Consider the following 14,714-nt stretch of genomic DNA (forward strand, 5'->3'; position numbering starts at 1 on the left):
AATCCATCCTTGTGAGTCTCTCACGTTGAGTTTAACTCGGGTGAACTTTGACAAGCGTCTTTGCGCTATTGACCAATCATAGCAAAAGTTTTGGAAAGCCAGAGAGTCCAAACCTGGGAAAAGATTTAATAAATTATTTGCTGTGCTGCACCATCCACCTATATACTACTCTGTCTGTATGGTCTGAAGACACTTAAGAGATAGGAGTCTCTTGGATAAACAGTGTTCACTTATTTAGTAAGCGACCAAACTACTGACTAGCAGTAGCATGTTCTTGGCTTGCTAGCATGCTGTTATGATGTGTTCATGTATTATGAGTTATATATATATATATATATATATATATATACACATACATATATATTCAAGCTGAGAACCGCCACTCTTGCAATTACTTTTTAATGCTGGTTATCTCGAGATCACAAGTTAATTTGTCTTGTTATCTTGAGAAAACAAAAGGCCAATGGCTGGAGATAACAAGACAACTTATCAAGGGAAAAAGACTTTAAGAGTGGACCACTACATATACACACTCCACCGTGGGGTTGCTAAGTTTCAAAGCAAACCGTGGAAACTTTTAATGAACTAATTATTGTAAGGGATAGAGCCACATACAGCGGTCAACTTAAGCCTGTTGTTTTACTGTCCAGTACACTGTAAACTTTAAAAGTTGATTTTGAATTTAGTTGAATTACTACATAGACTATTAAATGCAAGTTGTATGAAACAACTTTCACGAAACATTTGTTTTAAGTCACTCTGTCATATTTTACAGTGTAGGCTACAACTGAAATAAGTCTCATGGCATAGGGGAAATGAAAAAGAAACTTCTCACATTGGTGGGTGTTTGTCAGGTATAATAAAGTATATTAGAACAGTCTGATGTGTTAATGAGTATTGGGTCCTCCTTGAGTTGACATTCGAAAATCAAGGAAACCGATTACCTCATAATTACCGTGTGAAGTAGACTAATAATTTTAAGTTGTTAAAGCATTTTAGCTTGAACAATTTAAGTTTAATAATATACTTGGTAATTCTGAGGTATTTGGTTTCCTGACTTTTTAAAAGTAAAGTAACCAAATTTACAGTGTACTGTTGTCAAGATGTCATTTATCCATGCTGGCATGGTACTCCTGATCTCAGAAAAAAACATTATAATAAGAGGAAACACTGTTTGTTTTTTCCGTGATAATGAATTGATTATCTCACTATCTCGCAATAACAAAGCTCGTCTTCTTGAGATAATGAAATGATTAACTTACGATCTTGAGAAAATGCAAGCACGTCCGGGATTACATAGCTGTGACCTAAAGAGAGCTTAAATGTACAAACAAAAACATTGTGTGATATCGACATTTAGACTCGAGGATCAAGAGGTGTCCAGTTGACCTTAACAACAACTCATGTCACTTTCTTTTGCCTTTCCTTGTCTCCATTCCAAAGAGAAAAAAGAAAATGGAAGGAAAGAACAACAGACAGAACAACAAACAAATATGTCACTGCCAAACACTACCCCCTCTTTTTCTCTTTCCATCTGTCTCTCTGCATACTGAGATGTATTTTCCGCAAAGCCGTTATTTTCCTCCATCTTGTCAAAGAGAGCTTCTGTCTGCTCTGGCTCCTGTGTTTTTCTAAAACATGATTTCATACATTCGTTTGCTTATTACATCCAAAAAAACCAACCTTGTGCAAACTCTTGTCTCCTCCATCTCCTCTTGCTCCTTGACAAAATATGCAATCACAGTTTAGCCACAAAATTACAACTCTGCCACCTTTATTTTATTCTGAACACCGTCTCATTATTTAACAGGGGCGCATGGGGAAATTGAAAGTTTATTGTTTTCGCTGTGGCTTGTTTTGTGGCTGTATCTCTCTGCTTCTTTGACTGAATATGCCTAATTAAACAAAGTGCTGTTTTGTCATCTTTCCTAACGCACAAATTAAACAGGGTCTTGTTGATACATTTCTCTTCTACGTGTTCCTTTATGTTGGAGCTGTGCCATGGGGAATTTCAATGAGTGACCTGAGCTATTTTTAGTGACACTTTGACTGATTTGTCTTTACCGCTTAAGTGTAACACTTGATTCTAAAAGCATACACACGCACATACACTCACACTCACACACACTACCGCCATATTGGAGGCATGATTCTGCATTGCCAATTACCCGTCACGATTTATGAAGCAGATGGAGTCGGTCAGTCTCTTATATGTAATCCTATTTCTCCTGTCCTGTAGAATTTTATTATTCATCTCTTTTATCTTTATCTACCGTGGACTACAGGTCTGTAATAAGGTGAACTGGTTGTAAGTCAAGAGGACATCACTGCCTTAAACCAAGGAGACAAATGCTCCTTTGATCCTGTATGTAATTCCTCTCAGCCAAAGATGTATGGATATTGTAATGGAAAGCTGAAATGTTCTACAGCATTAACAGGGCTCCAGCTGGTAGTTAATGTACCTGCCAATTCTCGGTGACACTTGGGGAAAAAAAATCACTCTATCCACTTTGCTGAGGTCTCCAAACCGAATCTGATGCCAAAATGCAAAGTGCTAAACAGACACAGACATAGATTACAGCTCAGGGCTGCACACACGTGGCCATGAAGGAAAGAAAAACATTACTGATGAGTTCCACTGCACAAAAACTGAGGTTATGTGAACCGACCTGTGTGAGCACTCTGAGGCCAAAATACAGCCACCACAAAGGCTTTTTTCTTCCTCTGTAGCCCGAGGTTGGAGTGGCTAATTAGCATGTTTGTTATTGTAAATGCTGCACAGCAGATAAAAGCAAACTCCTGGTAGGAACAAAAAGAGAGGAGCGGTGGTTTCCCTGGAGCGGGAACTCCGTCCTCGTTATTAAACGTTTATCTTAGACGCAGCTAACCAAGAAAGATAAACTGTGATTTTATGAGAAATGCCTCCCAGTGGATTAACGCCGGAGGAGTCAACAATAAGGGGGCTGGATTGTTGACAAAAAGAGAAATTTAGAATAACAGGCATATCCTTTCACACGTGACTCAAACTCTCACAGCAACAATTTATTTTTTTAATTTCAAGCAGAAGCACTATCCAGCACAGCAGTGGTTAGACTAAGCCGAACTGGTTAGCCTGAGCCCAACACAAGGCTTTAATCCTGAATAATTTAAGAAGCATACAGCGAATAAAAACAGTAGAAAGTTTGATTTAGATGTTTACAAAGCATCTTTGTTATTTTTACAATAAAGAAGATGCATAGCCAGATAGTCCAGATCATTGAAACTTTCACTGAACATTGAAATGTTCCATTATTTATTCAAGTCAAGGTAAAACAATGAGATCACAACAATGGCAATAAGTTGGTCTCCAGGGAACGCAGTATGTTACTTGTGCAAGAAATATTTTTGCTCTAACCTTAATATAAAACTGTTATGCTACAAGGTTTGCGTATGGTCACTGACAAAAAAACAATGCTATAGAAACGTCCCCTGCAGTCAAGTGCAGCGTTACACGCTCTTCTGCAGGTGCAGGTGTCAACTTGTCACCTGTCACCGCTTCTCTCTCTCCCAGCTCCACCTGATTTCCTTCTTTGCGCCCTTCATAATAAGCTACGGCCACTGCAGATCACTGCCGAACATTTAAAGTAAATATGGGTTGTATTAAGCTGCTTAATACGGAGCTGTTGTAATTACTACAACATCCATAAAACCTGATAATGGAACTGAAGAATGTGTGGCTATCAAAATGTGTTTCATTCTTCTTTTATGAGGATAAGCATGATAAATAAACCTAGACAAACAGAAAGTTTGTGATAATGGTATTACATTCAGAGTTTACAAAATATGTCATTGTTAACCCATGTGTCTGTCAGTTTGTTTTTACATCTGTTTTCAGAGCATGCACCTCAGTTTGGAGAGATGCATGAGCTCCAATCCGACCCCATATGAAGAGGTTTAATAGTTCAGTTGTTACTCTTCACATCACGGCAAAACGGCTGTGGCTTCTTGCACCTGTCACTCTTCCCCAGTCAGCTATGAGGGCAGAAGAGTGGCAATTATTTTTTGGCAATCATCACAAATCAACGGAACCGAACATGAAATCTGCGAGGACTGAGGAGAGATTTAATTATCGAATGAAAACATACACCTGTTCACCCACCAATAAGGCACAGACATATTTCTACCGTCAAGTATAGATTATTAACCTAATCTCCCCAGTCTACACGGCTCTATTTTGTGGCTCCACACTCACTCCATGAATAATCAGACTAGCCTGTCAATCATCATTAGAGGTTCTGAAGGAGCAGACGCTGGAAGTCTGGAGGACATATGTCCTCCTCCTCTCCTAACCACTCATTACTGACTAATCAAAAAAATGTTCTTCCTCTAATTACAGAGACATCTTGGCTAAATTTAGTTGAATCACCTTATGCTTGTACGCCATCATACTTTGTCTTTCACCCTGCTTCAAAGACAAAAAAAATAAATAAATAAAAAAACATAACCAAACAAGGTCACACAGATCCTGTGTCACATAGTCCAAAGAGCTGATTCTGGACTAACTGGACATTGATCCAATTAGTCTTAGGAGCTCTTTAGCAAAGAGACAGGCATCTTTTATCTACGTATAATTTAAACAGAGATCCTGCAGTACTGATATGAAGAAGACACATTATTACACCAGCGTAGCTGGAATCAAACAATGGTGGCATAATGCTGCCTCATTGTGTGATTTCAGGTAGCAGCACCAAGTTCAGAAAAAGTGACATCACTGAGAGCAATATCAGATTACATACAGCTTCCTCTGGAGGGGGACAAAAGGCTTTATACTACTTTTTCACATATGCAGTAGTACTCCCAAAGACCTGTAAACACGCTATGATGTGGAAAATTGGTGGAGTTACCCTTTAAAGCAACAATTTCTAGAGAAAGGTAGTGGATTGTCAAGTCTCGTCCGCAGGTCATCACATACAAACACAAAATAGCTGGGAGTCTATACTTTGACTTTTCCTGTGACTTTACCAGGTAACTTTATACAAAGCTTTTCGTTTGTGTCTTATCTTTTTCTGATTTCTAATAAATGTGAAGGCCAACAGCTGTCTTGAACCTTTACTGGAGGTTTGTATAGCTGTAAACCTAGTACACATGCAGTGAGGGCAGGAGACCTTATCTTTTGACTCACGCGTTCACATCACTGTAAACATCCTCTCTGTGTCAGATTTTGTGTCTCTGTATTCATTCTTACAGGTCAGCTGTTTTTAATAAGGTCAACAGTGAGGGTTTGTCTACGATTGAGAGGAAAGATGAATGTGCTGCCGTTTCAGTGCGCAACTTCAACCAAGCTATCACTGGAGTTTAAGGGAGTTAGCTTCACAACTAATTTTGCATGGGTTATTTACACAACAAGAAGTACAGGAGCTGTGACTAGGAGTATAGGATTCGCTTGGTATGAAGTCTTACACTGTGAAGATTTACTCATGAACATTTCCATAAGCCCTAGAGACAGGTTGAGATGATGGAATTCCTGTTCATGTAGTTCTGTAGGACTCTGAGCTGCTTAAAGTTTCCTTGATCCCACACAGCAGACTACACGGTTCAAACCAGGATGAATATATACATACATATATATAAGTGCCCACACACACACAGAAAGAGAGAGGGACGCACACTGCCGCTGTTATCCTGCAGCAAAGATCACAAGGCTTCTTAAATTAATGTTGCTACACAACTCTGAATTCTTACTGTGTTAGATTTTTATGCAAATCTTAAATGTTACCTATAGTTGTAAAGGCTAAAACCTTTCAAGTGCAGCACACAAGGGGAAGACAGTTATTTCAAAACATAGAGAGAAAAAAGTATTTTAAATTAGACAGTGACAGTTACAGGTGTACTCCTCCTTTAACCTTAAAATGAAGCATTGTAGTGCTTTGCATGGCCCCTGTCATCTGTACCCTTTGACCCCCACTGAAGATGGGCCTGATGACAGTCAAATTCCAACACAGTTTATTTTGCCGTCTGACCATAACCCTGATCAGCTGCACACCCCCAGGCTAAGCTGCTTAGCTGCTTTTGCATGTTGATATTTTTGAAATGATGTACTTTGTGGAATGGCAAATTGCCCCAGTTAATGGTTAAAATGATTAAAAATATAGAATCACTGTCGTGTTTGCTGTCACGCTGTCTGTCGACCCAGACTGAGGTAAATATTTTATAAAGATTTAAATGTTAGCCCTAATAGCATAAAAAAAAAATCATTTGAGAAAATGTCAGGCATCTATTTTCGTAGCAACCAGCCGTGCTGATGATATGACCATGATGATGTGACAATGGGCAAGTTCAGGTTTTAAATGTTAATGGAAATCAGTGTTGATCCTCTGTTAGACATGGCACCTGGGAGGAACAGGGGTGAAAACAGGTTAATATTGATTTCTTGCTGCTGTGTTTCCTGCTCGGTTGCTATGCGTACCATCAGAAATGATTAATGATACAATATATGGGGACATGCAATGACTCAGGGCTCAGTCAAAGAATTGTGCATAATATAATACAGAGGGTATAATATGTCATGTTTCTGCATTAAAATGCCTCAAAATGACTAGGTCTTAGTTGTTTTTTGTTGAGTTGTGTGCTAACATTATCCCACATATTTCCAAAAACATTCGAACCCAGAGAAACCTGTAATTTCATTCAAGGTAATGGTGCTTTCAATTTACGGGAGAGAGTCAGAGGGTGAGAAAAAGAAGTCACTCGTAATGTGAATAAAACTTTAAAACATCACCTTGTCCGTGAACATTTCTGCCTGAGTCGCGTGGGTTGATTTAACAATGAAGACTCGATCCCATGATCCCACGCTGCTTACATCTGTTGTTTCTTTTGTTTTGATTGAGAGGCCCCTCGAAGCAGAAATAACATACTGCGCATTTAAATTATCTGATGAGGTCTTCTGGCAGGATGATTATACTAAATCCGAGTTGTGTCAGGAAGGAAACAGACTTTATTTGTAGAGTCTTTGCAATGTAATCTTATGTTGTCATGTCATATGTCAGAAGTTGTGTTTTTGACAGTGCAGTGATAGCTTGGATATGTACAGTACATACTGTGCACACTTATACTCACATTTCTCTTTACTGCACAATTGCAACCATCACCTTGCACATATATTTCTTTTCTCTCTATTTTTTCTTGCATCACCACAAACACCCTCCTTTGCTTTGCCTCTCCTGTGCATTCTACTGTATTTTAAATTCTTTATGGTATTTCTCCTTTCCTGAGGCGTAGATGTCTGCAGATTTTCTCCATATTACAGTGTAAAGTGCAGAAATTGCAGAGGCTGTGTTTTGATTGTTTTTTTTTTTCCAAGACCCCTCCAGCCTAAACATACGATCAGCCTCCACACGATGTGACTTGCTTTTGCACATTGAACCCAAATATGCAACTTGAACTCCATAAATAAACATTATTGGGTTCCTGCTTTTCAAATTGGACTATTCGCTGATTTTTTTTCTCTTTCATGTCACTGTAAAAAAGCCAGATACAGATAAATAGCCTTTAATTTCTATTTCCTAATATACGACTGATAAATTATCAGCTGGATTTATATAATGCATCAAAAGGGTTTTTTTGGGGGCAAGTTTTTCCTCACTCGAATCGAGGGTCAAAGGACAGAGGGTGTCGCCTCTGTACAGATTGTAAAGCCCTCTGAGGCAAACTCTGATTTGTGAATTTGGTATATACAAATAAAATTTGATTTGATTTGATTTGATTTGATCTCCAAACGAGACATTTAAATATGTCAGCTTGGGCTCTGGAAAATTGTGATGGGCAAATGAGCATTATTTTTAAAATAAATTGTTTTTTTTGTTAAAAAACAATCGTCAGACTCATTGATAATGACATTAATCATTGTATGCAGCTCTAAATTGTCTAAATAGGTAACTTGTTTTAACAAAATGAGAAGTTGCTGATATTTTTTTCTGAATTTGCTTGTCCTGCCTGCTCGGGAACTTAAGTAGAGGGAAACAGAGGGAAAAGGAAAATAATGTGTTTTTTGAGCATTAAAGCATGTAAACCTTTCCTTGTAATAACCCACATGACACAAAGGAGAAAAAGAAAGAAGGAAAACCACAGTTTCACAGAAGAGGGATGACACTGGGTGAACAATGTCAACTGCCTTGGAGGAATTCATTTCTACACTGAGGAGAAAATGACCCAAGGCGATATAGCTGTGTTTGTAATTAAGCAGGAAGAATGAATTCTAATTATAGAGCAAGGGATTTAATCATAACACAGAACTGTGATGGATGTAAATAGGAAATGATGTTAGTTAGAATCCCTCTATATTACCTCTAACACACACACACACACACACACACACACACACACACACACACTGAATAATGGTAAACTCTGTCCATGGTGAGCAATCAAATGAGATTTACACTGAATACAGGCCAAGAGGATATGCGTGTGTGTTGGCTTTAACAGTATTCTAGTGGGGGTCATTGTTAATTTCATCTGTCCACACATACACACACACACACACACTCAACACAGTGCATGTAGCGTGAGAAAGGCGCTGCAGGGCCCCTGTGTTTTGAGGAGCTCAGAGTACACAGAGCACATCTCAGGAGAGTTGTCTCAGTAAACTCGGCTGGTGGCTCATAATTAAGCGAGATTTACACAGTGTCAGGCAGAGGCCGACAGAACAAACGCCGGGTGAGGGCGATGAGTGGTGAGCGTCTTGTTTTAGTTCCAGTAAATTTACGTCTGTGTGATTTACATCTCAGTGCTCCTTCATGTGTATGTGTGAAAGACCAAAAGGGGGCAGTGATTTCCATTGACACGCGGCTCAGTCACATCCTTTAAGGATCATTTTGACATTATTTAATGCATGTGAAGACAAAACAGCAATAGCGTGAATATTAAGCAGCTAATGAGCCACTTTTTAAACCAATGTCTAAAAAAAATTTTCAGAACTCGCTTTTGTTTTGTTTGCGTGGCCTTGCTCCTGGCTGTATTGCAGAACTTCTGACTCGCCGTGGCATTGTTAGCCCCCTCAGATCCACCTAACAAAGACATGTAGTAATCCCAAGGTCCCAGCAGTAAAAAATGCAGGAAAAAGCTTTTTTTTTTTTTTTTTTCTGTAGCAGCGCCTGAGACTATAGAATAGTTTAATTAGCTGACGCTGCTCTGTCTTTTGAGAAAAGCCTGAAAACATATTTTTGCTTTGTTGAGTTTTGTATTGAATCAGTCACGTCTGGTCTCGCCGTCTCAGTATACACAATATGCACATTTTGAAAAGATCCGTCTCTTTCTGTGTTTATATCTGCATGTTTATGAGGGAGATTCCCCTCTATGGGGCCACTTCCAGGGATTATACCATTTTGTTTTGAGATGGCATTATGTTACAAAGATTAGAATAACTTTTGAGAGACATGTTTGTTGATAGCGCTGTTTGTGAAAACTAGCTGTATTCACACAAGAGCAGAGCTATAACCTCATTCTTTTCATATCCTCTGTGCTATTCCCTCTTTTTGCATTTGTCCTAGGGTCCTTTTGATTTACAGAACTAGTTTCAGAAGTCATTTGTGTGGTTAATAAAATCAATCGTCTGCCATATTCCTCCAAACACAGAGGTTATTTAACAGTTTTATTCCATTTTTAGTCGTTAAAAAACAACCCTGAAGAATTTAAGTGATCTTGATTTTTGTTGTGTGTAGATTTGGTCTGTGGGACCAATGTGTGACTGACTTCTTCAGTGTTAAAGGTTCAACCGCTAGTTTTGTTCTTACAAAATCTCTTCAAGTCCTCCATGCTTTTCCCAGAACTAACTCTTATTTCTAACCTTGCCATTCCTCATATGCCCTCCATCCTTCCTGCAGTTCCCAAGTCACCTGACCCTCACCTGCCCACACACCTGCCCTTCACCACCTGATAAAGAGGTTTTCAAACTTTGAGTTGAGGTTGGGGTTGTGGGTGGAGACCTGAGAGACAGATACTGCCTAAGGCAGTCATTTATTATAGTTTGGCCCACTCCTTTGGCCTCCTTATCAACACAGTCAGAAGTTAACACGATCGCCAGAATTGATGTTGGCAATGTGCTTTCCTGTTAACCACAGACATGTCAAAACTTTTTTCATGTTACAACTTTACATTTTTTTAGGGTCAGTTTACAATTTTATGTTTTGACAACACTGTGCTATGGCCTGGTTAGGTTTAAGTACAAAAAACATTTTGTCAGGGTTTTGGAAAAGATCACGTTTTGGCTTAAAATACCTATTTTGGTCACCACAAACACAGCTGGAGATGTCCCGACTTCCTGTAAAAAAAAACATGGCAGAAAATTGTCCCTACAAGGTAGGGAAGGCGATTCTTGAGAAAGATAGTTGACTGCTGAGTTTCATTCCCATTTATTGCATACTGGCATTTTGGTGTCATGGTTATAGATATTTAAAGGCTGTGGCCCGCCTCAAAAATATTCAGCGGTGTCACACTTAGTCCCTCGTCAACAAATAAAACACAGTGTCGAACTGCCGTCGCTGGCTCGGCATGCCTTCTCGCCTGACTCTGCCATCATCCCCTCCACCTCCGTCATTAACATGTAATGTAATGTTTTAGAAATGTCAATATGGTGGTCTTATGACATGTACAAATGTGAACATATCAGTGGGTTGCAGAAACGTTAACTACACGACAACATTCTATTCTGGCGACTGGGCTGCAGCAGCTCATGGAGGCAGTTAAGGTCCTTTAAAATCCCATAGTGACAAATCACACTCAGTCATAATTTATATCTGAAGACACAGACATGTCTATAACAAATGTTGGATAGATATTATTCTTACTCTGGTGAAAGATTTATCTGCCCATTCAGACATCCCAGACAAAAAACTCACTTCCTTTGCCAGATCATCTATTGTGCTTCAGGCTTAGCATTCCAGCCTTTGTCCCTGCCTGCCACTCTACCTGCTTGACATGACCCCTGGCTGTTCTCGGTTGATTTTTACTTGTCTGTCTGCACCTCTTTTTTGGAGCAATCTGATCCAGCTGATTACTTGCTGCTGAACCTGCAGCCTAACCTCCTCACCTGCCTTATCTCCCAAAATCTTGAGTCCACACAAAATACAAAATTACAATTATCTTTGCAAACTTATCAGCATTTTGCACTCATGAGCACCCCCTTATCTGTCATTGGACAGTAATAACTGGATGAAAATGTTTTAAACAGGTTTTTCCTCACTCGAATCGAGGGTCTAAGGACAGAAGATGTCGTTCACTGTACAGACTGTAAAGCCCACTGAAGCAATGTGATTGTTATTTTTTGGCTATATAAATAGAATTGATTTGATCTGATAAAAAAAACATACTGTTTATATTACTTAAAGTTGAATTTAAGCCCCCAAAATGCATTTTTGGTTTTAAAGTGTAATTGTAGAAGTGTCTCAAATGGGTCTTAATATACGAGATTAACTTTGCTTCTTTGATAAATGTTTAGACTGCACTGTTTGGGTACTCAATGCTCTGCAGGAGCTGTTAGTGTGATTTACAACATGCTGTTTTGACAACAGTTCCAGGCTGCTCTGAATCACCAACACATTCCCTCAGTGTGCAGAGTCACACCATGTCCCAAGTACCAAAAATCAATGAGCGCTTCACCTGAGAAGCTGCTGGCACGGCTCTCATCTAGATGAAATCTCGCACCAGGGTACCGTGGTATCTGAGAAGACTCCACGGTGCTGTTTCTATTTTTGAGCAGAAAAAAGTCCAGTTCACATTCAAAATCAGGTATGTATGAGAGAGTCCAGTGGGTTACTCCATGCTTGTGGCTTTTCATTGATTTAAACTCTGTTACCACATGTGGACCATGTGCTTTTTTATGTTGGGCTTTTGTTCTCATCAGAATTCAGCTCCTTTTGCTTCTTCGTTATCTGTGCAAAACCAAAAATAAAAAAGAAAGTGCGTAAAGAAGAATTGCAGAAGTTCAACTTTCTTCGATGCCTCTTGACAGGTTAATAACATTTGCCATATTTGTACACTCAAACAGAGAAAACATAGCATGCAATTGAACTGTTTCTTTTGGACAAAGTGGCATCATTTCAGTCAAGCCTGTTAGCCAAAGGGCATGGGAGTGTCCTCTCCTTATACATCCATCATTTTCATGTGTTAGTGGAGAGAAACACAGGACTACCTTTAGCTGTGTTCCCTTCGTGTCAGCATTTTCAAGTTATGACCTTGGAATAGAAGTGTTTTGCCTCACTCAATAGCAGTACCCTAGGGTGCATATTAAAACTTGAGACTTCAGACATCGGGGACATTCACTTGTGACAGTAGCAGGTAGACAGACATACAATAAGTACAAGGGACATTAAACAAGTAGACTTAAAAATACTAAAAAGTATTTAGATAAGAGAAAGAAAATATAAATATGTAAAAAAAATAAAAATGGTATTATTGCACAGGATAATTGCACAAGATGGCGGAGGTAGAAGTGGTAAGTAGTGCAAGATAAGTAGGTGCTTATGGTGCTACATTAAAGTGTAACTCTCGCCAAAATGCAACCTAGGCTTTTTTCGTGAATGTACCCATGTCAAACATTCGTGTAAAAGCATAATTATGACCGAAAAACTACTTTGAAGATTTACCGTAGTTTCGTTTTCGGGTCAAAATCATTTTCTTTTGAGCAACTCACGTTAGCAGTAGCAGTAGCCGTCGAGATGCGTCGATCCCCGATCCCCGGCGTAGCATGGACACGTAGCTTTCTCCTCCATGTTATGCCGCACTCGTGGATCAACGCATCTCGACTGGAAGGACGGTGGCGAGCAGAGCAAGCCGCTGCTAACGTGAGTTGTTCAAAAACGTTCTTTTTAGTAAACTCTGTACACAAACAATGTTCTCAATGCTCGTGTTCCTGTGTAGAGACCCTAGTGATACTACGAGCAAAGTTTCATGTTGTGTCGAGTCTATTTAGTGTTTTAAAAATAGCGATTTTGATGCTACCATACAGCTGCCCCTAGCACGCAATTGAAAACGATTTTGACCCGAAAACGAAGCTATGGTAAATCTTAGAAGTGGCTTTTTCGTCGTAATTATGCTTTAACACGAAGGTTTGACTTGGGTACATTCACGAAAAAAGCCTAGGTTGCATTTTGGCGAGAGTTACACTTTAAGGGTATTGGTGTTGAACAGTCTGACAGCAGTTGGAGTGAATGACCTGCGGTAGCGTTCCTTTTTCCACTGTGGGTGAAGCAGTCTGTTGCTGAAGGAGCTGCTTAAGGCCCCCACAGTCTCATGTAGGGGGTGAGAGGGGTTGTCCATAAATAAAAGCTCCATCTGAGTGAACATGAATGCATATGTCCCTGCCTTCAACAACAAAAACAATCAAAATGCTGTACAATAATCAAAAACTTGAGCACACAACTGTAGTGCAATCTGAGATTTTTTCAGAAAAGCATTAAAATGCAATGTTGCCAGAGGGGCATCACACAGCCAGCAAGACACCAAAGACGACCTAACAGGAAAGCATAAATCAACATTTCAAACGACTGTCTGCTGAGCAGTGCCTGACAACACTGTTTTTTCTCCCTTCCTTAAAAACAACACAACAAGACCGTGGGGGCTCATTTCAAATGCTTATGGCTGTCAGTTGTTAAGCTTTTGCTGTTCTTGCCTTTTTGCTTCACTACCTCTCCCGCATTATTCTAGCTGGCAGATTTATGTTACATGGCTGGTTTCCAGTAAACAGATGGTGTTCCACCTGTGCATCTCTGTCCAGGACCAAGTCTGCCCACCAGAGGAATGATTCCTCGCACATATCAGTGTGTGTGTTTGTGTGTGTGTATTATGGCAGATGGTGATGATCTTTGATTTAACACACTCACCTGTTGCATCTGTCAGTGGTAAAGAAGTACACAATAAAGTTTTTGGGTAACCTCGGTCATGTTAATGCTACTGAATTCATTTGGTGTCCTACAAGTTGAACAATCATTTTACAAAGGCTCTAATTTTGCCACACACACAAACATCGTGTTTCGATCATTTTTAGGGACATTACATAGACTGACTTACCCAAACCATAACCACTACTTGCCTGAACCTAACTTTAACCTTAAACCAGGTCTGCTCACTAAAATGTATTGATTTACATTATCGGAACTTGCGTATGTCCCCATAAGAAAGGATGGTCCCCACAACGTGAGTAACACATGACCACACACACACACACAAACTCAGAACTGATGGCTGCCATTGAATGTGCTGGACTGCTACCACCAACTGTGTGATTAAATATCCTCTCTCCCACCTGAGCCCCAGCTGCCCCATGTGTCTGTTACCAATAAGCTTTCTTTCAAGTCAAGCCACACTCAGTGGACCATCTAAGAGGGGCGGACTGACACCAGGTACTCACTTCACAGAGTTTAATACATCCTCTGTCTGAGCAACAATAGGAGGCCTGGAAATTTGGTCCAAACACAAGAGGCCTTCAGGAGAAACGCTTTGGTTCATTTGGATGTGTCTCAATAATCTACTGCTATGTCTTGTACTAGAACTGCTTTGTCTCTGCAGCCACACGCAGCGAACACATTTGTAGAAGGCTTAGCTATTTACCTCCTAAGGTTTGATAGTTTGACATGAATATAACAGTAGAGGATATGAAGATAAAAAATGTCCAATGTTAAGTTTGTGTTCTTTAGTAGTGAAGCTCTTTGTATACGGAGTATGAGGCATAAATAAAATGA

This window comes from Pagrus pagrus, assembly GCF_965226575.1.
Source record: "Pagrus pagrus genome assembly, chromosome: 2".
In the NCBI taxonomy this organism is placed as follows: Eukaryota; Metazoa; Chordata; class Actinopteri; order Spariformes; family Sparidae; genus Pagrus; species Pagrus pagrus.